General features: G+C 49.9%; 19 non-coding genes across 19 annotated transcripts; all 19 read right to left on the reverse strand.

The window, feature by feature from the left end:
• Window positions 1-3,978: 3,978 nt before the first annotated feature.
• On the reverse strand, window positions 3,979-4,051 carry Trnaa-ugc. Its single transcript has one exon. It is a non-coding gene; the product is annotated as a tRNA-Ala (tRNA).
• Window positions 4,052-4,468: 417 nt separating this feature from the next.
• On the reverse strand, window positions 4,469-4,541 carry Trnaa-ugc. The gene has a single exon. It is a non-coding gene; the product is annotated as a tRNA-Ala (tRNA).
• A 1,002-nt stretch (window positions 4,542-5,543) lies between these two features.
• On the reverse strand, window positions 5,544-5,616 carry Trnaa-ugc. Its single transcript has one exon. It is a non-coding gene; the product is annotated as a tRNA-Ala (tRNA).
• A 417-nt stretch (window positions 5,617-6,033) lies between these two features.
• On the reverse strand, window positions 6,034-6,106 carry Trnaa-ugc. Its single transcript has one exon. It is a non-coding gene; the product is annotated as a tRNA-Ala (tRNA).
• Window positions 6,107-7,108: 1,002 nt separating this feature from the next.
• Trnaa-ugc lies at window positions 7,109-7,181 on the reverse strand. Its single transcript has one exon. It is a non-coding gene; the product is annotated as a tRNA-Ala (tRNA).
• A 417-nt stretch (window positions 7,182-7,598) lies between these two features.
• On the reverse strand, window positions 7,599-7,671 carry Trnaa-ugc. The gene has a single exon. It is a non-coding gene; the product is annotated as a tRNA-Ala (tRNA).
• A 1,002-nt stretch (window positions 7,672-8,673) lies between these two features.
• Trnaa-ugc lies at window positions 8,674-8,746 on the reverse strand. The gene has a single exon. It is a non-coding gene; the product is annotated as a tRNA-Ala (tRNA).
• A 417-nt stretch (window positions 8,747-9,163) lies between these two features.
• On the reverse strand, window positions 9,164-9,236 carry Trnaa-ugc. The gene has a single exon. It is a non-coding gene; the product is annotated as a tRNA-Ala (tRNA).
• A 1,013-nt stretch (window positions 9,237-10,249) lies between these two features.
• Trnaa-ugc lies at window positions 10,250-10,322 on the reverse strand. The gene has a single exon. It is a non-coding gene; the product is annotated as a tRNA-Ala (tRNA).
• A 417-nt stretch (window positions 10,323-10,739) lies between these two features.
• Trnaa-ugc lies at window positions 10,740-10,812 on the reverse strand. Its single transcript has one exon. It is a non-coding gene; the product is annotated as a tRNA-Ala (tRNA).
• A 1,013-nt stretch (window positions 10,813-11,825) lies between these two features.
• On the reverse strand, window positions 11,826-11,898 carry Trnaa-ugc. The gene has a single exon. It is a non-coding gene; the product is annotated as a tRNA-Ala (tRNA).
• Window positions 11,899-12,315: 417 nt separating this feature from the next.
• On the reverse strand, window positions 12,316-12,388 carry Trnaa-ugc. Its single transcript has one exon. It is a non-coding gene; the product is annotated as a tRNA-Ala (tRNA).
• A 1,002-nt stretch (window positions 12,389-13,390) lies between these two features.
• Trnaa-ugc lies at window positions 13,391-13,463 on the reverse strand. The gene has a single exon. It is a non-coding gene; the product is annotated as a tRNA-Ala (tRNA).
• Window positions 13,464-13,880: 417 nt separating this feature from the next.
• Window positions 13,881-13,953, reverse strand: Trnaa-ugc. Its single transcript has one exon. It is a non-coding gene; the product is annotated as a tRNA-Ala (tRNA).
• A 1,002-nt stretch (window positions 13,954-14,955) lies between these two features.
• On the reverse strand, window positions 14,956-15,028 carry Trnaa-ugc. The gene has a single exon. It is a non-coding gene; the product is annotated as a tRNA-Ala (tRNA).
• A 417-nt stretch (window positions 15,029-15,445) lies between these two features.
• On the reverse strand, window positions 15,446-15,518 carry Trnaa-ugc. The gene has a single exon. It is a non-coding gene; the product is annotated as a tRNA-Ala (tRNA).
• A 1,002-nt stretch (window positions 15,519-16,520) lies between these two features.
• Trnaa-ugc lies at window positions 16,521-16,593 on the reverse strand. The gene has a single exon. It is a non-coding gene; the product is annotated as a tRNA-Ala (tRNA).
• A 417-nt stretch (window positions 16,594-17,010) lies between these two features.
• Window positions 17,011-17,083, reverse strand: Trnaa-ugc. Its single transcript has one exon. It is a non-coding gene; the product is annotated as a tRNA-Ala (tRNA).
• Window positions 17,084-24,284: 7,201 nt separating this feature from the next.
• Window positions 24,285-24,357, reverse strand: Trnaa-ugc. Its single transcript has one exon. It is a non-coding gene; the product is annotated as a tRNA-Ala (tRNA).
• Window positions 24,358-25,248: the final 891 nt, after the last annotated feature.

Here is a 25,248-nt window from a genome sequence, read left to right on the forward strand (position 1 = left end):
CTAGTGTAATACTGATGAAGAGCACGAACCATTTCCTCCTGTGCACTAAGCTGTCGCCCATCATCCACCGTAAGAGAAGAGATGAAGGAGCGACGACGACGAGTCTGATGCCGTAGCAGGTGGTACAAGGATGTCAGTTCACCTTCAACAAGAGAGTGAGGTTTCGACTTAACTCGCAGACCATCCATCTGTCGTCGTTTAAGGCTCAAGAGCTTGGCTTTAATACGACGAACATCATGGATCCGCAGTGGAGAGGTACCCGCCGCGTCATATAGTTCACGCAGGACAGAGTAGTAATATTCATACGTGTTCTTAAAATCACGCGTCCTAGCAGCACAGTAGAAAATCAAAGTCTGACGAATCTTGGGCTTGGCAAACGCAGTCCACCAAACCAGCAAGGAAGGGTATCGCGGGACAGAGCGAAGACATCGCTCCCACACGCCACTTATAACATCATCCATAGCACTGTCGGCAAGGTGGGAAACATTTAACATCCACTGGGAACGATAAAGTTTTGCAGGTTGGCGACTAAGATTTACAGTTGCAGTAAAAGCACAATGGTCAGAAAAACTAGTAGGAATAACATCGACAGAAAGAAGTTTATCACATAAAAAATCAGATAAATAGAATCTGTCGAGTCTACTGCATGAGGACGCGGTAAAAAACGTATATTTCACCAGGGTTGGATATTTGTGTTCCCAAACATCACGCAGATGCATCGTACGAACTAAGTCATGTAGATCACGGCAATAATTAAAATTGGGGGACTGGTCTGCAGGGCGTAAAACACAATTAAAATCGCCTCCGAGCAGGAGACTCCGAGGACTCTGGCGCAAAAGATAAATAAGCTCTTCTTTATAAAAGCGCGATCGAGCCACAGTGTGACCCGAACCAGAGGGGGCATACAAAACAACGAGGCGGAGATCAAAAAGACGACAACCAATCCCACGGCCAGAGTCAAGGAATTCAATGTCAGTAATAGGAATGCCCTCTCGAAAGAAAAGAGCAGTGCCTGTTGAATATTCCGGCGCGACATTAAAAACAGTTTGAAATCCAGGTAGAGAGAGATCAGAAAACAACACTTCCTGCAAAAACACTACGTCCGCACAGGCGTCGTAAATAAACTGCCGCAAAGAGGCAATGCGAACGTCGGACTCAATACGGTTAACATTTAAGGTAAGAAAGGTGTATGCTTGAACCATAGAGAGAAAAGCGAGAAAACAAATCACCTACACCGACGCACCAGCGTCACAGTCCATAGCAGGGGTGACGGAGGCATCCGAGGGAGGGGGACTGCTACCCCGTTCCGCGGATCCCTTACGTTTCGGTTTTTTACGAACAGCATTAACGTTCGGCTGAACGCGTAACTTGCGTCGGCTGACGGGCAAGGAAACTTCAGCCGCCGGTGACGTAGGAGGGTCAAGTTCTGTATCCGACACCACCCGCGCCGGTCCACATGCGGGATCCGGGGTCGCGGGGGAAACATCCGACAAAACGGAATGGTCAACACCTGCACTAGCTTCCGGCAAACATGGACTGCACGGAGGCGAAACGTGAGCAGGAAGGTCCGAGGCCGCAGAGTTGGAAGGAAGCGGAGCAGCTCCGCTGGCAGAGGTATGGGGCAGCGAAGCAGGAAGTTGTCGCGGCTCCACTTGTTGTGACATCGAAGTCGGTTCGGAAGACGGCGCCAACAGGCCCGACCGACGACCCGACTCGAGAGAAGCTGCGTCGGAGGCCGGAGGGGCGCCAGCAGCCGCCACCGGAACCGCTACCTCAGGAGGGCAGGGAGCAGCTACAGTACACAGTGGCTCGGAGGATGCCGGTCGCTCGGACTGGGGCATCTCAGGGAGATCCTCATCCGTACTATTTCCATCGTGTGGGCGACGCCTCTTATTATTCAAAAGTCGCACACCCACCTGAGGGACAGACGGAACAACATCAGATTTAGCACGCAAAGGAGGAAAGTCTGTATCAGGGGTGCGCAAAACCTGTGGAGGGGCGCTACTACCACTGGACTGTGCTACACCAAGAGTAGATCCACCTGCAACGAGGTCAGCGACCGTTAACTTGCGACGCTGTTCGAGAGAATTTTTTAAAACAAAAACTCTCCGCGGACAGTCGGTACGCACGTGACCACTTTCATTGCACAAAAAACAGGTGCCCACCTGACCACTATATGTTACATGGACACGATATCCACCGATCTGCAGGTGAGATGGAATATTCTGCTTAACGTGCATTTCGACTGAACGAATACCACTGTAACATTGCAGGCGATGTTGGCTTGACCAGCGTTCAAGGCGAATGCTCTTTACATCACCATACTTCTGTAGACCCTCCTTAAGATAGACATTATCCACCTCCGGTGGAAGGTTGTAAACACGAACATTGGTATACGTGATGGAAGCATTGGAAAGCAGCACGGTACTTACAGAATCATCCCGATGCCGAAAGAGAACTTGATGACCATATTTAGAAAGAATTTTATCAACCTGAAGTGGGTCCATAAACTTAACAAAGAAAACATACAGTTCGGTATCAAAATAAGCAGTGTGCACCTGATCCGAATGAACACCAAAGGTATCTACCAACCAATCATGAATCTCAAGAGAACTAGGTTGCACATGGCGGGTTGACTTGTCAAAAGCAAAACTAACTGTAGCCTGACGAGGAATAACCTGGAACGACATTTTCAAAATATGCGGTCGAAACCGCTACACAAAAAAACACTGAAATAAGGACAGAAAGTAACACAAGGTACGAAACAACGACGAAGAAACACTCACAGAAGTTGTAACACAACACGTAAACAAAAACGATAGTCCACTATACGTAACGTTACGGCGGAGCGGAAGACTAGGCACGTCCACACTGCACGGCGTCTAAAGCGGAACTGGCTGCGTATAACAAGTCTTGTAAGTTCTTCAGATTCAAATCAGTGCGTATCAAACTGAGCTACGCCCCCAAGCACAACCAAGCTGCGCTGTTCTCCGTTCTTTGCTACTCTTATGTGCACGGACACGATGGTTGGTTGGTTTGCAGGGGTGAAGGGACCAGAGTACAAAGGCGCGGACACGTTCATATACGCAAGAGTTCCAAGTAGTTTCGATGCTCTGGTATTACGACTGCAAATTCCGTCCGTTTTTAACGTCTTAAATTGAAGGGACAGTCACAAGTTGGTCCGTTTTCACTCCATGTCGACAATCACACAGCACCTGAGGTAACAAGCACATCTGAAGACCCATTGTGCACTCGACTGTTCATGCCAACTCACTGCCTCGCACTTTACTGCTGTGTACCACTCTTGTCGTCCAACTGCAAAAGACTGGGCCACAACAACTTTCCGCGTCTCCATTGCACTGCGCAAACTACGAAACGCTCCCCAAACATGGCACTCACCCACGCAGACGACTTTTCCGACTCTACACGACGCTCACGCAACGCTCACGCTAGTGACAGCCTTATTTAGGGCTTGACGTCGCACACAAGCGAATGAGCACATTTCGCCTACGACTTAGGCCGCCCTCCTAGTGTGGCTGTTCGGTGTCTGCAGGCAGCGAGGGGCTGCAAGCCTCCTGTGTTCGCGCCTATGTCACCTCTGCTTGCTTGTCAGAGACAGAGTATCGCAAAACATACAACTCACTCCATGAATTGATTGCTACGGCATCTGTCATCAGCAGTCACAACTAGCAACACCAGTAGCAGCCGACTGCACGTAAAGAATTGGAATGTGCAGTGGGATTTTTGTGAATTCGGCGCAAGGCTGATCTTTGCGACATAGGTTTGAGAATCTTATGGGAACACTTGTACTGTTTCTAAATTAAGTGTAGTGGTGGGAGGAGGGTGCTTCGTGCGAATTACAGCACGTTTGCCAATTGTGGCTGCTAATCGTTGGCTCGTATCTGCCTTGACACATTTTCTGGCTGTGAATTATTCCACTTGCATGGCAGTGTGCGCATGTTGGTGTGTTAAAAATTCTGGAGGCGCTGGGTATCGATCCCAGTACCTCTCGCATGCAAAGCGAGCGCTCTACCATCTGAGCTACGCCCCCTGCTGACGAACTGCGCTATCATACAGCCATATCAATGGCACAGACCCTTGCACTCCCATTATTCCGCTGACAAACACTACTCTCAATGTGTCCGTGAGGGTGTCTTTCAGGTTTCCTGCATTCTGTATCGAATCGTAGTTGGCCAAAATCAAAGTGGCACGCACGACGTCGAAAATAGCGTTCGGCCAACGCTCTGAGGTAGACGAACGTGTTGTCCACTCTCTAGACTTCATTGAGGTTAGGCCGTTATACCTAAGGCAGATTTGCACTCGATGACACCTCGACAACAGCCGGTCCTCACATTTACGTTTTGCTCTCCTTACGTCAGTATACGAGTCTGTGACGCTGGCTTTGCAACATCTTGCGTGCCTTTAGGCTCGCCGCGACCAACACTTACCACGCACTGACCACAAAACATGGAGGCGCCGGGGCTTGAACCCGGGACCTTTCACATGCAAAGCGAACGCTCTACCAACTGAGCTACGCCCCCAAGCACAACCAAGCTGCGCTGTTCTCCGTTCTTTGCTACTCTTATGTGCACGGACACGATGGTTGGTTGGTTTGCAGGGGTGAAGGGACCAGAGTACAAAGGCGCGGACACGTTCATATACGCAAGAGTTCCAAGTAGTTTCGATGCTCTGGTATTACGACTGCAAATTCCGTCCGTTTTTAACGTCTTAAATTGAAGGGACAGTCACAAGTTGGTCCGTTTTCACTCCATGTCGACAATCACACAGCACCTGAGGTAACAAGCACATCTGAAGACCCATTGTGCACTCGACTGTTCATGCCAACTCACTGCCTCGCACTTTACTACTGTGTACCACTCTTGTCGTCCAACTGCAAAAGACTGGGCCACAACAACTTTCCGCGTCTCCATTGCACTGCGCAAACTACGAAACGCTCCCCAAACATGGCACTCACCCACGCAGACGACTTTTCCGACTTTACACGACGCTCACGCTAGTGACAGCCTTATTTAGGGCTTGACGTCGCACACAAGCGAATGAGCACATTTCGCCTACGACTTAGGCCGCCCTCCTAGTGTGGCTGTTCGGTGTCTGCAGGCAGCGAGGGGCTGCAAGCCTCCTGTGTTCGCGCCTATGTCACCTCTGCTTGCTTGTCAGAGACAGAGTATCGCAAAACATACAACTCACTCCATGAATTGATTGCTACGGCATCTGTCATCAGCAGTCACAACTAGCAACACCAGTAGCAGCCGACTGCACGTAAAGAATTGGAATGTGCAGTGGGATTTTTGTGAATTCGGCGCAAGGCTGATCTTTGCGACATAGGTTTGAGAATCTTATGGGAACACTTGTACTGTTTCTAAATTAAGTGTAGTGGTGGGAGGAGGGTGCTTCGTGCGAATTACAGCACGTTTGCCAATTGTGGCTGCTAATCGTTGGCTCGTATCTGCCTTGACACATTTTCTGGCTGTGAATTATTCCACTTGCATGGCAGTGTGCGCATGTTGGTGTGTTAAAAATTCTGGAGGCGCTGGGTATCGATCCCAGTACCTCTCGCATGCAAAGCGAGCGCTCTACCATCTGAGCTACGCCCCCTGCTGACGAACTGCGCTATCATACAGCCATATCAATGGCACAGACCCTTGCACTCCCATTATTCCGCTGACAAACACTACTCTCAATGTGTCCGTGAGGGTGTCTTTCAGGTTTCCTGCATTCTGTATCGAATCGTAGTTGGCCAAAATCAAAGTGGCACGCACGACGTCGAAAATAGCGTTCGGCCAACGCTCTGAGGTAGACGAACGTGTTGTCCACTCTCTAGACTTCATTGAGGTTAGGCCGTTATACCTAAGGCAGATTTGCACTCGATGACACCTCGACAACAGCCGGTCCTCACATTTACGTTTTGCTCTCCTTACGTCAGTATACGAGTCTGTGACGCTGGCTTTGCAACATCTTGCGTGCCTTTAGGCTCGCCGCGACCAACACTTACCACGCACTGACCACAAAACATGGAGGCGCCGGGGCTTGAACCCGGGACCTTTCACATGCAAAGCGAACGCTCTACCAACTGAGCTACGCCCCCAAGCACAACCAAGCTGCGCTGTTCTCCGTTCTTTGCTACTCTTATGTGCACGGACACGATGGTTGGTTGGTTTGCAGGGGTGAAGGGACCAGAGTACAAAGGCGCGGACACGTTCATATACGCAAGAGTTCCAAGTAGTTTCGATGCTCTGGTATTACGACTGCAAATTCCGTCCGTTTTTAACGTCTTAAATTGAAGGGACAGTCACAAGTTGGTCCGTTTTCACTCCATGTCGACAATCACACAGCACCTGAGGTAACAAGCACATCTGAAGACCCATTGTGCACTCGACTGTTCATGCCAACTCACTGCCTCGCACTTTACTACTGTGTACCACTCTTGTCGTCCAACTGCAAAAGACTGGGCCACAACAACTTTCCGCGTCTCCATTGCACTGCGCAAACTACGAAACGCTCCCCAAACATGGCACTCACCCACGCAGACGACTTTTCCGACTTTACACGACGCTCACGCTAGTGACAGCCTTATTTAGGGCTTGACGTCGCACACAAGCGAATGAGCACATTTCGCCTACGACTTAGGCCGCCCTCCTAGTGTGGCTGTTCGGTGTCTGCAGGCAGCGAGGGGCTGCAAGCCTCCTGTGTTCGCGCCTATGTCACCTCTGCTTGCTTGTCAGAGACAGAGTATCGCAAAACATACAACTCACTCCATGAATTGATTGCTACGGCATCTGTCATCAGCAGTCACAACTAGCAACACCAGTAGCAGCCGACTGCACGTAAAGAATTGGAATGTGCAGTGGGATTTTTGTGAATTCGGCGCAAGGCTGATCTTTGCGACATAGGTTTGAGAATCTTATGGGAACACTTGTACTGTTTCTAAATTAAGTGTAGTGGTGGGAGGAGGGTGCTTCGTGCGAATTACAGCACGTTTGCCAATTGTGGCTGCTAATCGTTGGCTCGTATCTGCCTTGACACATTTTCTGGCTGTGAATTATTCCACTTGCATGGCAGTGTGCGCATGTTGGTGTGTTAAAAATTCTGGAGGCGCTGGGTATCGATCCCAGTACCTCTCGCATGCAAAGCGAGCGCTCTACCATCTGAGCTACGCCCCCTGCTGACGAACTGCGCTATCATACAGCCATATCAATGGCACAGACCCTTGCACTCCCATTATTCCGCTGACAAACACTACTCTCAATGTGTCCGTGAGGGTGTCTTTCAGGTTTCCTGCATTCTGTATCGAATCGTAGTTGGCCAAAATCAAAGTGGCACGCACGACGTCGAAAATAGCGTTCGGCCAACGCTCTGAGGTAGACGAACGTGTTGTCCACTCTCTAGACTTCATTGAGGTTAGGCCGTTATACCTAAGGCAGATTTGCACTCGATGACACCTCGACAACAGCCGGTCCTCACATTTACGTTTTGCTCTCCTTACGTCAGTATACGAGTCTGTGACGCTGGCTTTGCAACATCTTGCGTGCCTTTAGGCTCGCCGCGACCAACACTTACCACGCACTGACCACAAAACATGGAGGCGCCGGGGCTTGAACCCGGGACCTTTCACATGCAAAGCGAACGCTCTACCAACTGAGCTACGCCCCCAAGCACAACCAAGCTGCGCTGTTCTCCGTTCTTTGCTACTCTTATGTGCACGGACACGATGGTTGGTTGGTTTGCAGGGGTGAAGGGACCAGAGTACAAAGGCGCGGACACGTTCATATACGCAAGAGTTCCAAGTAGTTTCGATGCTCTGGTATTACGACTGCAAATTCCGTCCGTTTTTAACGTCTTAAATTGAAGGGACAGTCACAAGTTGGTCCGTTTTCACTCCATGTCGACAATCACACAGCACCTGAGGTAACAAGCACATCTGAAGACCCATTGTGCACTCGACTGTTCATGCCAACTCACTGCCTCGCACTTTACTACTGTGTACCACTCTTGTCGTCCAACTGCAAAAGACTGGGCCACAACAACTTTCCGCGTCTCCATTGCACTGCGCAAACTACGAAACGCTCCCCAAACATGGCACTCACCCACGCAGACGACTTTTCCGACTTTACACGACGCTCACGCTAGTGACAGCCTTATTTAGGGCTTGACGTCGCACACAAGCGAATGAGCACATTTCGCCTACGACTTAGGCCGCCCTCCTAGTGTGGCTGTTCGGTGTCTGCAGGCAGCGAGGGGCTGCAAGCCTCCTGTGTTCGCGCCTATGTCACCTCTGCTTGCTTGTCAGAGACAGAGTATCGCAAAACATACAACTCACTCCATGAATTGATTGCTACGGCATCTGTCATCAGCAGTCACAACTAGCAACACCAGTAGCAGCCGACTGCACGTAAAGAATTGGAATGTGCAGTGGGATTTTTGTGAATTCGGCGCAAGGCTGATCTTTGCGACATAGGTTTGAGAATCTTATGGGAACACTTGTACTGTTTCTAAATTAAGTGTAGTGGTGGGAGGAGGGTGCTTCGTGCGAATTACAGCACGTTTGCCAATTGTGGCTGCTAATCGTTGGCTCGTATCTGCCTTGACACATTTTCTGGCTGTGAATTATTCCACTTGCATGGCAGTGTGCGCATGTTGGTGTGTTAAAAATTCTGGAGGCGCTGGGTATCGATCCCAGTACCTCTCGCATGCAAAGCGAGCGCTCTACCATCTGAGCTACGCCCCCTGCTGACGAACTGCGCTATCATACAGCCATATCAATGGCACAGACCCTTGCACTCCCATTATTCCGCTGACAAACACTACTCTCAATGTGTCCGTGAGGGTGTCTTTCAGGTTTCCTGCATTCTGTATCGAATCGTAGTTGGCCAAAATCAAAGTGGCACGCACGACGTCGAAAATAGCGTTCGGCCAACGCTCTGAGGTAGACGAACGTGTTGTCCACTCTCTAGACTTCATTGAGGTTAGGCCGTTATACCTAAGGCAGATTTGCACTCGATGACACCTCGACAACAGCCGGTCCTCACATTTACGTTTTGCTCTCCTTACGTCAGTATACGAGTCTGTGACGCTGGCTTTGCAACATCTTGCGTGCCTTTAGGCTCGCCGCGACCAACACTTACCACGCACTGACCACAAAACATGGAGGCGCCGGGGCTTGAACCCGGGACCTTTCACATGCAAAGCGAACGCTCTACCAACTGAGCTACGCCCCCAAGCACAACCAAGCTGCGCTGTTCTCCGTTCTTTGCTACTCTTATGTGCACGGACACGATGGTTGGTTGGTTTGCAGGGGTGAAGGGACCAGAGTACAAAGGCGCGGACACGTTCATATACGCAAGAGTTCCAAGTAGTTTCGATGCTCTGGTATTACGACTGCAAATTCCGTCCGTTTTTAACGTCTTAAATTGAAGGGACAGTCACAAGTTGGTCCGTTTTCACTCCATGTCGACAATCACACAGCACCTGAGGTAACAAGCACATCTGAAGACCCATTGTGCACTCGACTGTTCATGCCAACTCACTGCCTCGCACTTTACTACTGTGTACCACTCTTGTCGTCCAACTGCAAAAGACTGGGCCACAACAACTTTCCGCGTCTCCATTGCACTGCGCAAACTACGAAACGCTCCCCAAACATGGCACTCACCCACGCAGACGACTTTTCCGACTTTACACGACGCTCACGCAACGCTCACGCTAGTGACAGCCTTATTTAGGGCTTGACGTCGCACACAAGCGAATGAGCACATTTCGCCTACGACTTAGGCCGCCCTCCTAGTGTGGCTGTTCGGTGTCTGCAGGCAGCGAGGGGCTGCAAGCCTCCTGTGTTCGCGCCTATGTCACCTCTGCTTGCTTGTCAGAGACAGAGTATCGCAAAACATACAACTCACTCCATGAATTGATTGCTACGGCATCTGTCATCAGCAGTCACAACTAGCAACACCAGTAGCAGCCGACTGCACGTAAAGAATTGGAATGTGCAGTGGGATTTTTGTGAATTCGGCGCAAGGCTGATCTTTGCGACATAGGTTTGAGAATCTTATGGGAACACTTGTACTGTTTCTAAATTAAGTGTAGTGGTGGGAGGAGGGTGCTTCGTGCGAATTACAGCACGTTTGCCAATTGTGGCTGCTAATCGTTGGCTCGTATCTGCCTTGACACATTTTCTGGCTGTGAATTATTCCACTTGCATGGCAGTGTGCGCATGTTGGTGTGTTAAAAATTCTGGAGGCGCTGGGTATCGATCCCAGTACCTCTCGCATGCAAAGCGAGCGCTCTACCATCTGAGCTACGCCCCCTGCTGACGAACTGCGCTATCATACAGCCATATCAATGGCACAGACCCTTGCACTCCCATTATTCCGCTGACAAACACTACTCTCAATGTGTCCGTGAGGGTGTCTTTCAGGTTTCCTGCATTCTGTATCGAATCGTAGTTGGCCAAAATCAAAGTGGCACGCACGACGTCGAAAATAGCGTTCGGCCAACGCTCTGAGGTAGACGAACGTGTTGTCCACTCTCTAGACTTCATTGAGGTTAGGCCGTTATACCTAAGGCAGATTTGCACTCGATGACACCTCGACAACAGCCGGTCCTCACATTTACGTTTTGCTCTCCTTACGTCAGTATACGAGTCTGTGACGCTGGCTTTGCAACATCTTGCGTGCCTTTAGGCTCGCCGCGACCAACACTTACCACGCACTGACCACAAAACATGGAGGCGCCGGGGCTTGAACCCGGGACCTTTCACATGCAAAGCGAACGCTCTACCAACTGAGCTACGCCCCCAAGCACAACCAAGCTGCGCTGTTCTCCGTTCTTTGCTACTCTTATGTGCACGGACACGATGGTTGGTTGGTTTGCAGGGGTGAAGGGACCAGAGTACAAAGGCGCGGACACGTTCATATACGCAAGAGTTCCAAGTAGTTTCGATGCTCTGGTATTACGACTGCAAATTCCGTCCGTTTTTAACGTCTTAAATTGAAGGGACAGTCACAAGTTGGTCCGTTTTCACTCCATGTCGACAATCACACAGCACCTGAGGTAACAAGCACATCTGAAGACCCATTGTGCACTCGACTGTTCATGCCAACTCACTGCCTCGCACTTTACTACTGTGTACCACTCTTGTCGTCCAACTGCAAAAGACTGGGCCACAACAACTTTCCGCGTCTCCATTGCACTGCGCAAACTACGAAACGCTCCCCAAACATGGCACTCACCCACGCAGACGACTTTTCCGACTTTACACGACGCTCACGCAACGCTCACGCTAGTGACAGCCTTATTTAGGGCTTGACGTCGCACACAAGCGAATGAGCACATTTCGCCTACGACTTAGGCCGCCCTCCTAGTGTGGCTGTTCGGTGTCTGCAGGCAGCGAGGGGCTGCAAGCCTCCTGTGTTCGCGCCTATGTCACCTCTGCTTGCTTGTCAGAGACAGAGTATCGCAAAACATACAACTCACTCCATGAATTGATTGCTACGGCATCTGTCATCAGCAGTCACAACTAGCAACACCAGTAGCAGCCGACTGCACGTAAAGAATTGGAATGTGCAGTGGGATTTTTGTGAATTCGGCGCAAGGCTGATCTTTGCGACATAGGTTTGAGAATCTTATGGGAACACTTGTACTGTTTCTAAATTAAGTGTAGTGGTGGGAGGAGGGTGCTTCGTGCGAATTACAGCACGTTTGCCAATTGTGGCTGCTAATCGTTGGCTCGTATCTGCCTTGACACATTTTCTGGCTGTGAATTATTCCACTTGCATGGCAGTGTGCGCATGTTGGTGTGTTAAAAATTCTGGAGGCGCTGGGTATCGATCCCAGTACCTCTCGCATGCAAAGCGAGCGCTCTACCATCTGAGCTACGCCCCCTGCTGACGAACTGCGCTATCATACAGCCATATCAATGGCACAGACCCTTGCACTCCCATTATTCCGCTGACAAACACTACTCTCAATGTGTCCGTGAGGGTGTCTTTCAGGTTTCCTGCATTCTGTATCGAATCGTAGTTGGCCAAAATCAAAGTGGCACGCACGACGTCGAAAATAGCGTTCGGCCAACGCTCTGAGGTAGACGAACGTGTTGTCCACTCTCTAGACTTCATTGAGGTTAGGCCGTTATACCTAAGGCAGATTTGCACTCGATGACACCTCGACAACAGCCGGTCCTCACATTTACGTTTTGCTCTCCTTACGTCAGTATACGAGTCTGTGACGCTGGCTTTGCAACATCTTGCGTGCCTTTAGGCTCGCCGCGACCAACACTTACCACGCACTGACCACAAAACATGGAGGCGCCGGGGCTTGAACCCGGGACCTTTCACATGCAAAGCGAACGCTCTACCAACTGAGCTACGCCCCCAAGCACAACCAAGCTGCGCTGTTCTCCGTTCTTTGCTACTCTTATGTGCACGGACACGATGGTTGGTTGGTTTGCAGGGGTGAAGGGACCAGAGTACAAAGGCGCGGACACGTTCATATACGCAAGAGTTCCAAGTAGTTTCGATGCTCTGGTATTACGACTGCAAATTCCGTCCGTTTTTAACGTCTTAAATTGAAGGGACAGTCACAAGTTGGTCCGTTTTCACTCCATGTCGACAATCACACAGCACCTGAGGTAACAAGCACATCTGAAGACCCATTGTGCACTCGACTGTTCATGCCAACTCACTGCCTCGCACTTTACTACTGTGTACCACTCTTGTCGTCCAACTGCAAAAGACTGGGCCACAACAACTTTCCGCGTCTCCATTGCACTGCGCAAACTACGAAACGCTCCCCAAACATGGCACTCACCCACGCAGACGACTTTTCCGACTTTACACGACGCTCACGCTAGTGACAGCCTTATTTAGGGCTTGACGTCGCACACAAGCGAATGAGCACATTTCGCCTACGACTTAGGCCGCCCTCCTAGTGTGGCTGTTCGGTGTCTGCAGGCAGCGAGGGGCTGCAAGCCTCCTGTGTTCGCGCCTATGTCACCTCTGCTTGCTTGTCAGAGACAGAGTATCGCAAAACATACAACTCACTCCATGAATTGATTGCTACGGCATCTGTCATCAGCAGTCACAACTAGCAACACCAGTAGCAGCCGACTGCACGTAAAGAATTGGAATGTGCAGTGGGATTTTTGTGAATTCGGCGCAAGGCTGATCTTTGCGACATAGGTTTGAGAATCTTATGGGAACACTTGTACTGTTTCTAAATTAAGTGTAGTGGTGGGAGGAGGGTGCTTCGTGCGAATTACAGCACGTTTGCCAATTGTGGCTGCTAATCGTTGGCTCGTATCTGCCTTGACACATTTTCTGGCTGTGAATTATTCCACTTGCATGGCAGTGTGCGCATGTTGGTGTGTTAAAAATTCTGGAGGCGCTGGGTATCGATCCCAGTACCTCTCGCATGCAAAGCGAGCGCTCTACCATCTGAGCTACGCCCCCTGCTGACGAACTGCGCTATCATACAGCCATATCAATGGCACAGACCCTTGCACTCCCATTATTCCGCTGACAAACACTACTCTCAATGTGTCCGTGAGGGTGTCTTTCAGGTTTCCTGCATTCTGTATCGAATCGTAGTTGGCCAAAATCAAAGTGGCACGCACGACGTCGAAAATAGCGTTCGGCCAACGCTCTGAGGTAGACGAACGTGTTGTCCACTCTCTAGACTTCATTGAGGTTAGGCCGTTATACCTAAGGCAGATTTGCACTCGATGACACCTCGACAACAGCCGGTCCTCACATTTACGTTTTGCTCTCCTTACGTCAGTATACGAGTCTGTGACGCTGGCTTTGCAACATCTTGCGTGCCTTTAGGCTCGCCGCGACCAACACTTACCACGCACTGACCACAAAACATGGAGGCGCCGGGGCTTGAACCCGGGACCTTTCACATGCAAAGCGAACGCTCTACCAACTGAGCTACGCCCCCAAGCACAACCAAGCTGCGCTGTTCTCCGTTCTTTGCTACTCTTATGTGCACGGACACGATGGTTGGTTGGTTTGCAGGGGTGAAGGGACCAGAGTACAAAGGCGCGGACACGTTCATATACGCAAGAGTTCCAAGTAGTTTCGATGCTCTGGTATTACGACTGCAAATTCCGTCCGTTTTTAACGTCTTAAATTGAAGGGACAGTCACAAGTTGGTCCGTTTTCACTCCATGTCGACAATCACACAGCACCTGAGGTAACAAGCACATCTGAAGACCCATTGTGCACTCGACTGTTCATGCCAACTCACTGCCTCGCACTTTACTACTGTGTACCACTCTTGTCGTCCAACTGCAAAAGACTGGGCCACAACAACTTTCCGCGTCTCCATTGCACTGCGCAAACTACGAAACGCTCCCCAAACATGGCACTCACCCACGCAGACGACTTTTCCGACTTTACACGACGCTCACGCTAGTGACAGCCTTATTTAGGGCTTGACGTCGCACACAAGCGAATGAGCACATTTCGCCTACGACTTAGGCCGCCCTCCTAGTGTGGCTGTTCGGTGTCTGCAGGCAGCGAGGGGCTGCAAGCCTCCTGTGTTCGCGCCTATGTCACCTCTGCTTGCTTGTCAGAGACAGAGTATCGCAAAACATACAACTCACTCCATGAATTGATTGCTACGGCATCTGTCATCAGCAGTCACAACTAGCAACACCAGTAGCAGCCGACTGCACGTAAAGAATTGGAATGTGCAGTGGGATTTTTGTGAATTCGGCGCAAGGCTGATCTTTGCGACATAGGTTTGAGAATCTTATGGGAACACTTGTACTGTTTCTAAATTAAGTGTAGTGGTGGGAGGAGGGTGCTTCGTGCGAATTACAGCACGTTTGCCAATTGTGGCTGCTAATCGTTGGCTCGTATCTGCCTTGACACATTTTCTGGCTGTGAATTATTCCACTTGCATGGCAGTGTGCGCATGTTGGTGTGTTAAAAATTCTGGAGGCGCTGGGTATCGATCCCAGTACCTCTCGCATGCAAAGCGAGCGCTCTACCATCTGAGCTACGCCCCCTGCTGACGAACTGCGCTATCATACAGCCATATCAATGGCACAGACCCTTGCACTCCCATTATTCCGCTGACAAACACTACTCTCAATGTGTCCGTGAGGGTGTCTTTCAGGTTTCCTGCATTCTGTATCGAATCGTAGTTGGCCAAAATCAAAGTGGCACGCACGACGTCGAAAATAGCGTTCGGCCAACGCTCTGAGGTAGACGAACGTGTTGTCCACTCTCTAGACTTCATTGAGGTTAGGCCGTTATACCTAAGGCAGATTTGCACTCGATGACACCTCGACAACAGCCGGTCCTCACATTTACGTTTTGCTCTCCTTACGTCAGTATACGAGTCTGTGACGCTGGCTTTGCAACATCTTGCGTGCCTTTAGGCTCGCCGCGACCAACACTTACCACGCACTGACCACAAAACATGGAGGCGCCGGGGCTTGAACCCGGGACCTTTCACATGCAAAGCGAACGCTCTACCAACTGAGCTACGCCCCCAAGCACAACCAAGCTGCGCTGTTCTCCGTTCTTTGCTACTCTTATGTGCACGGACACGATGGTTGGTTGGTTTGCAGGGGTGAAGGGACCAGAGTACAAAGGCGCGGACACGTTCATATACGCAAGAGTTCCAAGTAGTTTCGATGCTCTGGTATTATGACTGCAAATTCCGTCCGTTTTTAACGTCTTAAATTGAAGGGACAGTCACAAGTTGGTCCGTTTTCACTCCATGTCGACAATCACACAGCACCTGAGGTAACAAGCACATCTGAAGACCCATTGTGCACTCGACTGTTCATGCCAACTCACTGCCTCGCACTTTACTACTGTGTACCACTCTTGTCGTCCAACTGCAAAAGACTGGGCCACAACAACTTTCCGCGTCTCCATTGCACTGCGCAAACTACGAAACGCTCCCCAAACATGGCACTCACCCACGCAGACGACTTTTCCGACTTTACACGACGCTCACGCTAGTGACAGCCTTATTTAGGGCTTGACGTCGCACACAAGCGAATGAGCACATTTCGCCTACGACTTAGGCCGCCCTCCTAGTGTGGCTGTTCGGTGTCTGCAGGCAGCGAGGGGCTGCAAGCCTCCTGTGTTCGCGCCTATGTCACCTCTGCTTGCTTGTCAGAGACAGAGTATCGCAAAACATACAACTCACTCCATGAATTGATTGCTACGGCATCTGTCATCAGCAGTCACAACTAGCAACACCAGTAGCAGCCGACTGCACGTAAAGAATTGGAATGTGCAGTGGGATTTTTGTGAATTCGGCGCAAGGCTGATCTTTGCGACATAGGTTTGAGAATCTTATGGGAACACTTGTACTGTTTCTAAATTAAGTGTAGTGGTGGGAGGAGGGTGCTTCGTGCGAATTACAGCACGTTTGCCAATTGTGGCTGCTAATCGTTGGCTCGTATCTGCCTTGACACATTTTCTGGCTGTGAATTATTCCACTTGCATGGCAGTGTGCGCATGTTGGTGTGTTAAAAATTCTGGAGGCGCTGGGTATCGATCCCAGTACCTCTCGCATGCAAAGCGAGCGCTCTACCATCTGAGCTACGCCCCCTGCTGACGAACTGCGCTATCATACAGCCATATCAATGGCACAGACCCTTGCACTCCCATTATTCCGCTGACAAACACTACTCTCAATGTGTCCGTGAGGGTGTCTTTCAGGTTTCCTGCATTCTGTATCGAATCGTAGTTGGCCAAAATCAAAGTGGCACGCACGACGTCGAAAATAGCGTTCGGCCAACGCTCTGAGGTAGACGAACGTGTTGTCCACTCTCTAGACTTCATTGAGGTTAGGCCGTTATACCTAAGGCAGATTTGCACTCGATGACACCTCGACAACAGCCGGTCCTCACATTTACGTTTTGCTCTCCTTACGTCAGTATACGAGTCTGTGACGCTGGCTTTGCAACATCTTGCGTGCCTTTAGGCTCGCCGCGACCAACACTTACCACGCACTGACCACAAAACATGGAGGCGCCGGGGCTTGAACCCGGGACCTTTCACATGCAAAGCGAACGCTCTACCAACTGAGCTACGCCCCCAAGCACAACCAAGCTGCGCTGTTCTCCGTTCTTTGCTACTCTTATGTGCACGGACACGATGGTTGGTTGGTTTGCAGGGGTGAAGGGACCAGAGTACAAAGGCGCGGACACGTTCATATACGCAAGAGTTCCAAGTAGTTTCGATGCTCTGGTATTACGACTGCAAATTCCGTCCGTTTTTAACGTCTTAAATTGAAGGGACAGTCACAAGTTGGTCCGTTTTCACTCCATGTCGACAATCACACAGCACCTGAGGTAACAAGCACATCTGAAGACCCATTGTGCACTCGACTGTTCATGCCAACTCACTGCCTCGCACTTTACTACTGTGTACCACTCTTGTCGTCCAACTGCAAAAGACTGGGCCACAACAACTTTCCGCGTCTCCATTGCACTGCGCAAACTACGAAACGCTCCCCAAACATGGCACTCACCCACGCAGACGACTTTTCCGACTTTACACGACGCTCACGCAACGCTCACGCTAGTGACAGTCTTATTTAGGGCTTGACGTCGCACACAAGCGAATGAGCACATTTCGCCTACGACTTAGGCCGCCCTCCTAGTGTGGCTGTTCGGTGTCTGCAGGCAGCGAGGGGCTGCAAGCCTCCTGTGTTCGCGCCTATGTCACCTCTGCTTGCTTGTCAGAGACAGAGTATCGCAAAACATACAACTCACTCCATGAATTGATTGCTACGGCATCTGTCATCAGCAGTCACAACTAGCAACACCAGTAGCAGCCGACTGCACGTAAAGAATTGGAATGTGCAGTGGGATTTTTGTGAATTCGGCGCAAGGCTGATCTTTGCGACATAGGTTTGAGAATCTTATGGGAACACTTGTACTGTTTCTAAATTAAGTGTAGTGGTGGGAGGAGGGTGCTTCGTGCGAATTACAGCACGTTTGCCAATTGTGGCTGCTAATCGTTGGCTCGTATCTGCCTTGACACATTTTCTGGCTGTGAATTATTCCACTTGCATGGCAGTGTGCGCATGTTGGTGTGTTAAAAATTCTGGAGGCGCTGGGTATCGATCCCAGTACCTCTCGCATGCAAAGCGAGCGCTCTACCATCTTTTTTTTTTTTTTTTTTTTTTTTTTTTTTTTTAGCAGGACGGGAAACGGCCGCTCGGACAGCTCAAACTTGTCACGACTCGTGTGGAAAAAATTCCGTTCCGGTACCGGGAATCGAACCCGGGCCTCCTGGGTGAAAGCCAGGTATCCTAGCCACTTTTTTTTTTTTTTTTTTTTGTTATATCCACGTGCTATAACAGGCGTCTACTCTTCATTGAGGAGCTGCAACCGAGGCTGAGTTCCACCTACTCTTCAGCACGGTCAAAATGGCAGGGCTCGTCCGGGATTTGAACCCGGGACCTCCTGCACCCAAAGCAGGAATCATACCCCTTTTTTTTTCTTTTTTTTTTTTTTTAGTCCAGAGTGCTAACCGTTACACCATTTTTTTTTTTTTTTTTTTAAGACCACTCGAACGAATATATCTATTGAAAAAAATATTAAAGAATATCCACCACACAGCCACTTCAAAAGAAGTACAGTACTGAAATTAAAATCCTAAAACATGACTATATAATGTAGACTGCTTACTGAAATAAAGGTTAAAACACGAAAACTTCAGTCCTGGTGTAGAGAAGAAACATACATAAAGGCGGCAAAATCAGAAACAGTATAAAAGAAAATGGCTCACACAGGTGACCTTAGCCAACACCCTCTCTTTCAAATGTCAGGCTAAGCATATTGGCAAAATCATCTCGGAGGCCTGGCAATCGCAAGCGCTGCCAGTAAGCAGTAAGCATGTACTGCCGAAACGCTAGGTGTCCATCCTCTTCATGACAACTGTTGACAAAGTGTACGAAATGGCCAATCAACCACATGACGGTATGGAGCTTCGTCCGCGGAAAAAAGGAAGAATCGGGCCGGACGATGATGTCAATAGTATAAGCGGCTTCAGCAGACCTAGTGACAAAAGCAAGTTGTTTCCTGAGCCAACGCCAATTAGCAAGGTGCCCACAGCAGGTGAATCGATGTTCAAGGGTATCCAGGAGACCACACCGAGTACAGGTGTCCGTGTCAGAAAGACCAATACGGTGCAGTCGTACATTGGTGGGAACCAAATTATTTATTACCCTATACCACGTGGACGCCACGGCCATAGAGTGGATCGGCAGACTAACGTTCTTCCAGGCGTTCCTCCAGGACACGGATGGAGACGCCAGTTCTATTGGATTGGGACTGGCCAGCCCCTCCCAGCGGGCAATCAAGCTCTTGGTCGTTGGCACCGGTCGCCGCAAGAAGACGTCACCGAGGTAACTCACCGCAATGTAAAATTCCCGAATGTGTTTCAACTTAAAATTTAGGCGTCCGACATCGACAGGTGGAGCAAGGCTCGCCGGACGCACAACAGTAAAAAGCCTGGATGTAATTGAAGTCACTTCTTGCGTAACAATTAGAGTCGTTCGGCGGACGTACAAAGCAGACGCCTTGCGAGTAATGTCAGAGAGGCCCAAGCCTCCGGAGAGACGCGGTTTCGTCATTACCTCGTAACGTAACTTGAATAGATGGCCCTTCCATATAAACCTGCTAGACAATTGGCGCAACCTTTTCGCCATCATCATGGGAAGTGGGAACAGCTGAGCAACATAATAAGCTTTACATAGGACGTAGGTGTCTAAAATTCTGACTTTTTGCAAAATGGTAGCAGAGCGCTGCTCATGGACCATCAGAGCCCCCTGTACCTTCTCGGTGACAGATTTCCAATTGAGAGCCGCCATTTTTAGAGGACACCGATCAATGATAATCCCCAAGGACGTATGGCGATCGACAAAAGTGGCCCAAGGGACGTCAGCATCGCGAAATCCTCGAATATCAAGGAACTTACATTTACCCTGATTGAGACGCGCTCCAGAGACACGACAGTATGCATCAACTGCCCCTTTCAACAACGGGATATCATCACGTTGACGGAGGAGAACAACGACATCATCCGCATATGCCTTAACCGAGAGCTTCCCACCAGAGAGGGACATACCCTGAAGCTTGAGAGCAATAGTCCGAAGCAGCGGTTCCAGGGACAAAACGAATAAAGACATAGAGAGCGGACTACCCTGAGGCACTCCGCGGCGGATAGCAATGGGCGGCGTCAGCTGCCCATTGACTGACACCCGAGCTGTTATTCCCCTGTACAAATTGCCAAGAACACCACGTGATGAAGCGTTAAAACCTATTGTACCTAAAACACGATCTAAAAACACATGACTGACGTGATCAAAAGCCTTATAAAAATCAAGGAAGGCAAAGGCACAATGTACGTTTGTAACCGCCGCAACCGAGACAACATCCCGATATTCGGCTACTGGTGTCAGAATAGATCTATCATGAAAACAACATTGATGTGCACCAATCACACCCCGAAGCAGAGAAGACAGCCGGCTATTGAGCGCTCTAGCAGCTGTCTTATAGTCAAAATTCAGCAATGTGAGCGGACGAAGATTGGCAGCAGATAAACGACCAGAGGACTTCGGAATTAAAACAATTTTCCCTACTTTAAAATCGGCAGGCACATCCATCCCTCTGACAATCTCATTTAAAATCTGCGTAAAAATGCCACCCAAAAGAGGCCAAAAACGGAGATAAAATTCTTTAGGCAGGCCGTCTGGACCCGGCGATTTACTGGACGGAGAGCGAGCAATAAAATCGAAAACATCATCTACCTGGAACTCCCGGAGAAATTCGCCGTTCGCGTCAGGCGCGATCGTCGCAGTTAGATCCCCAAAGACATCATCCGAAAGAGACTCACCAGAATCATCGGCAGAATAGAGACTAGTGTAATACTGATGAAGAGCACGAACCATTTCCTCCTGTGCACTAAGCTGTCGCCCATCATCCACCGTAAGAGAAGAGATGAAGGAGCGACGACGACGAGTCTGATGCCGTAGCAGGTGGTACAAGGATGTCAGTTCACCTTCAACAAGAGAGTGAGGTTTCGACTTAACTCGCAGACCATCCATCTGTCGTCGTTTAAGGCTCAAGAGCTTGGCTTTAATACGACGAACATCATGGATCCGCAGTGGAGAGGTACCCGCCGCGTCATATAGTTCACGCAGGACAGAGTAGTAATATTCATACGTGTTCTTAAAATCACGCGTCCTAGCAGCACAGTAGAAAATCAAAGTCTGACGAATCTTGGGCTTGGCAAACGCAGTCCACCAAACCAGCAAGGAGGGGTATCGCGGGACAGAGCGAAGACATCGCTCCCACACGCCACTTATAACATCATCCATAGCACTGTCGGCAAGGTGGGAAACATTTAACATCCACTGGGAACGATAAAGTTTTGCAGGTTGGCGGCTAAGATTTACAGTTGCAGTAAAAGCACAATGGTCAGAAAAACTAGTAGGAATAACATCGACAGAAAGAATTTTATCACATAAAAAATCAGATAAATAGAATCTGTCGAGTCTACTGCATGAGGACGCGGTAAAAAACGTATATTTCACCAGGGTTGGATATTTGTGTTCCCAAACATCACGCAGATGCATCGTACGAACTAAGTCATGGAAATCACGGCAATAATTAAAATTGGGTGACTGGTCTGCAGGGCGTAAAACACAATTAAAATCGCCTCCGAGCAGGAGACTCCGAGGACTCTGGCGCAAAAGATAAATAAGCTCTTCTTTATAAAAGCGCGAACGAGCCACAGTGTGACCCGAACCAGAGGGGGCATACAAAACAACGAGGCGGAGATCAAAAAGACGACAACCAATCCCACGGCCAGAGTCAAGGAATTCAATGTCAGTAATAGGAATGCCCTCTCGAAAGAAAAGAGCAGTTCCTGTTGAATATTCCGGCGCGACATTAAAAACAGTTTGAAATCCAGGTAGAGAGAGATCAGAAAACAACACTTCCTGCAAAAACACTACGTCCGCACAGGCGTCGTAAATAAACTGCCGCAAAGAGGCAATGCGAACGTCGGACTCAATACGGTTAACATTTAAGGTAAGAAAGGTGTATGCTTGAACCATAGAGAGAAAAGCGAGAAAACAAATCACCTACACCGACGCACCAGCGTCACAGTCCATAGCAGGGGTGACGGAGGCATCCGAGGGAGGGGGACTGCTACCCCGTTCCGCGGATCCCTTACGTTTCGGTTTTTTACGAACAGCATTAACGTTCGGCTGAACGCGTAACTTGCGTCGGCTGACGGGCAAGGAAACTTCAGCCGCCGGTGACGTAGGAGGGTCAAGTTCTGTATCCGACACCACCCGCGCCGGTCCACATGCGGGATCCGGGGTCGCGGCGGAAACATCCGACAAAACGGAATGGTCAACACCTGCACTAGCTTCCGGCAAACATGGACTGCACGGAGGCGAAACGTGAGCAGGAAGGTCCGAGGCCGCAGAGTTGGAAGGAAGCGGAGCAGCTCCGCTGGCAGAGGTATGGGGCAGCGAAGCAGGAAGTTGTCGCGGCTCCACTTGTTGTGACATCGAAGTCGGTTCGGAAGACGGCGCCAACAGGCCCGACCGACGACCCGACTCGAGAGAAGCTGCGTCGGAGGCCGGAGGGGCGCCAGCAGCCGCCACCGGAACCGCTACCTCAGGAGGGCAGGGAGCAGCTACAGTACACAGTGGCTCGGAGGATGCCGGTCGCTCGGACTGGGGCATCTCAGGGAGATCCTCATCCGTACTATTTCCATCGTGTGGGCGACGCCTCTTATTATTCAAAAGTGGCACACCCACCTGAGGGACAGACGGAACAACATCAGATTTAGCACGCAAAGGAGGAAATTCTGTATCAGGGGTGCGCAAAACCTGTGGCGGGGCGCTACTACCACTGGACTGTGCTACACCAAGAGCAGAACCACCTGCAACGAGGTCAGCGACCGTTAACTTGCGACGCTGTTCGAGAGAATTTTTTAAAACAAAAACTCTCCGCGGACAGTCGGTACGCACGTCACCACTTTCATTGCACAAAAAACAGGTGCCAACCTGACCACTATATGTTACATGGACACGATATCCACCGATCTGCAGGTGAGATGGAATATTCTGCTTAACGTGCATTTCGACTGAACGAATACCACTGTAACATTGCAGGCGATGTTGGCTTGACCAGCGTTCAAGGCGAATGCTCTTTACATCACCATACTTCTGTAGACCCTCCTTAAGATAGACATTATCCACCTCCGGTGGAAGGTTGTAAACACGAACATTGGTATACGTGATGGAAGCATTGGAAAGCAGCACGGTACTTACAGAATCATCCCGATGCCGAAAGAGAACTTGATGACCATATTTAGAAAGAATTTTATCAACCTGAAGTGGGTCCATAAACTTAACAAAGAAAACATACAGTTCGGTATCAAAATAAGCAGTGTGCACCTGATCCGAATGAACACCAAAGGTATCTACCAACCAATCATGAATCTCAAGAGAACTAGGTTGCACATGGCGGGTTGACTTGTCAAAAGCAAAACTAACTGTAGCCTGACGAGGAATAACCTGGGACGACATTTTCAAAATATGCGGTCGAAACCGCTACACAAAAAACACTGAAATAAGGACAGAAAGTAACACAAGGTACGAAACAACGACGGAGAAATACTCTCAGAAGTTGCAACACAACACGTAACAAAAACGATAGTCCACTATACGTAACGCTACGGCGGAGCGGAAGATTAGGCACGTCCACACTGCACGGCGTCTAAAGCGGAACTGGTCGATCCCAGTACCTCTCGCATGCAAAGCGAGCGCTCTACCATCTGAGCTACGCCCCCTGCTGACGAACTGCGCTATCATACAGCCATATCAATGGCACAGACCCTTGCACTCCCATTATTCCGCTGACAAACACTACTCTCAATGTGTCCGTGAGGGTGTCTTTCAGGTTTCCTGCATTCTGTATCGAATCGTAGTTGGCCAAAATCAAAGTGGCACGCACGACGTCGAAAATAGCGTTCGGCCAACGCTCTGAGGTAGACGAACGTGTTGTCCACTCTCTAGACTTCATTGAGGTTAGGCCGTTATACCTAAGGCAGATTTGCACTCGATGACACCTCGACAACAGCCGGTCCTCACATTTACGTTTTGCTCTCCTTACGTCAGTATACGAGTCTGTGACGCTGGCTTTGCAACATCTTGCGTGCCTTTAGGCTCGCCGCGACCAACACTTACCACGCACTGACCACAAAACATGGAGGCGCCGGGGCTTGAACCCGGGACCTTTCACATGCAAAGCGAACGCTCTACCAACTGAGCTACGCCCCCAAGCACAACCAAGCTGCGCTGTTCTCCGTTCTTTGCTACTCTTATGTGCACGGACACGATGGTTGGTTGGTTTGCAGGGGTGAAGGGACCAGAGTACAAAGGCGCGGACACGTTCATATACGCAAGAGTTCCAAGTAGTTTCGATGCTCTGGTATTACGACTGCAAATTCCGTCCGTTTTTAACGTCTTAAATTGAAGGGACAGTCACAAGTTGGTCCGTTTTCACTCCATGTCGACAATCACACAGCACCTGAGGTAACAAGCACATCTGAAGACCCATTGTGCACTCGACTGTTCATGCCAACTCACTGCCTCGCACTTTACTACTGTGTACCACTCTTGTCGTCCAACTGCAAAAGACTGGGCCACAACAACTTTCCGCGTCTCCATTGCACTGCGCAAACTACGAAACGCTCCCCAAACATGGCACTCACCCACGCAGACGACTTTTCCGACTTTACACGACGCTCACGCTAGTGACAGCCTTATTTAGGGCTTGACGTCGCACACAAGCGAATGAGCACATTTCGCCTACGACTTAGGCCGCCCTCCTAGTGTGGCTGTTCGGTGTCTGCAGGCAGCGAGGGGCTGCAAGCCTCCTGTGTTCGCGCCTATGTCACCTCTGCTTGCTTGTCAGAGACAGAGTATCGCAAAACATACAACTCACTCCATGAATTGATTGCTACGGCATCTGTCATCAGCAGTCACAACTAGCAACACCAGTAGCAGCCGACTGCACGTAAAGAATTGGAATGTGCAGTGGGATTTTTGTGAATTCGGCGCAAGGCTGATCTTTGCGACATAGGTTTGAGAATCTTATGGGAACACTTGTACTGTTTCTAAATTAAGTGTAGTGGTGGGAGGAGGGTGCTTCGTGCGAATTACAGCACG

The sequence above is a fragment of the Schistocerca piceifrons genome, unplaced genomic scaffold (assembly GCF_021461385.2).
Source record: "Schistocerca piceifrons isolate TAMUIC-IGC-003096 unplaced genomic scaffold, iqSchPice1.1 HiC_scaffold_833, whole genome shotgun sequence".
In the NCBI taxonomy this organism is placed as follows: Eukaryota; Metazoa; Arthropoda; class Insecta; order Orthoptera; family Acrididae; genus Schistocerca; species Schistocerca piceifrons.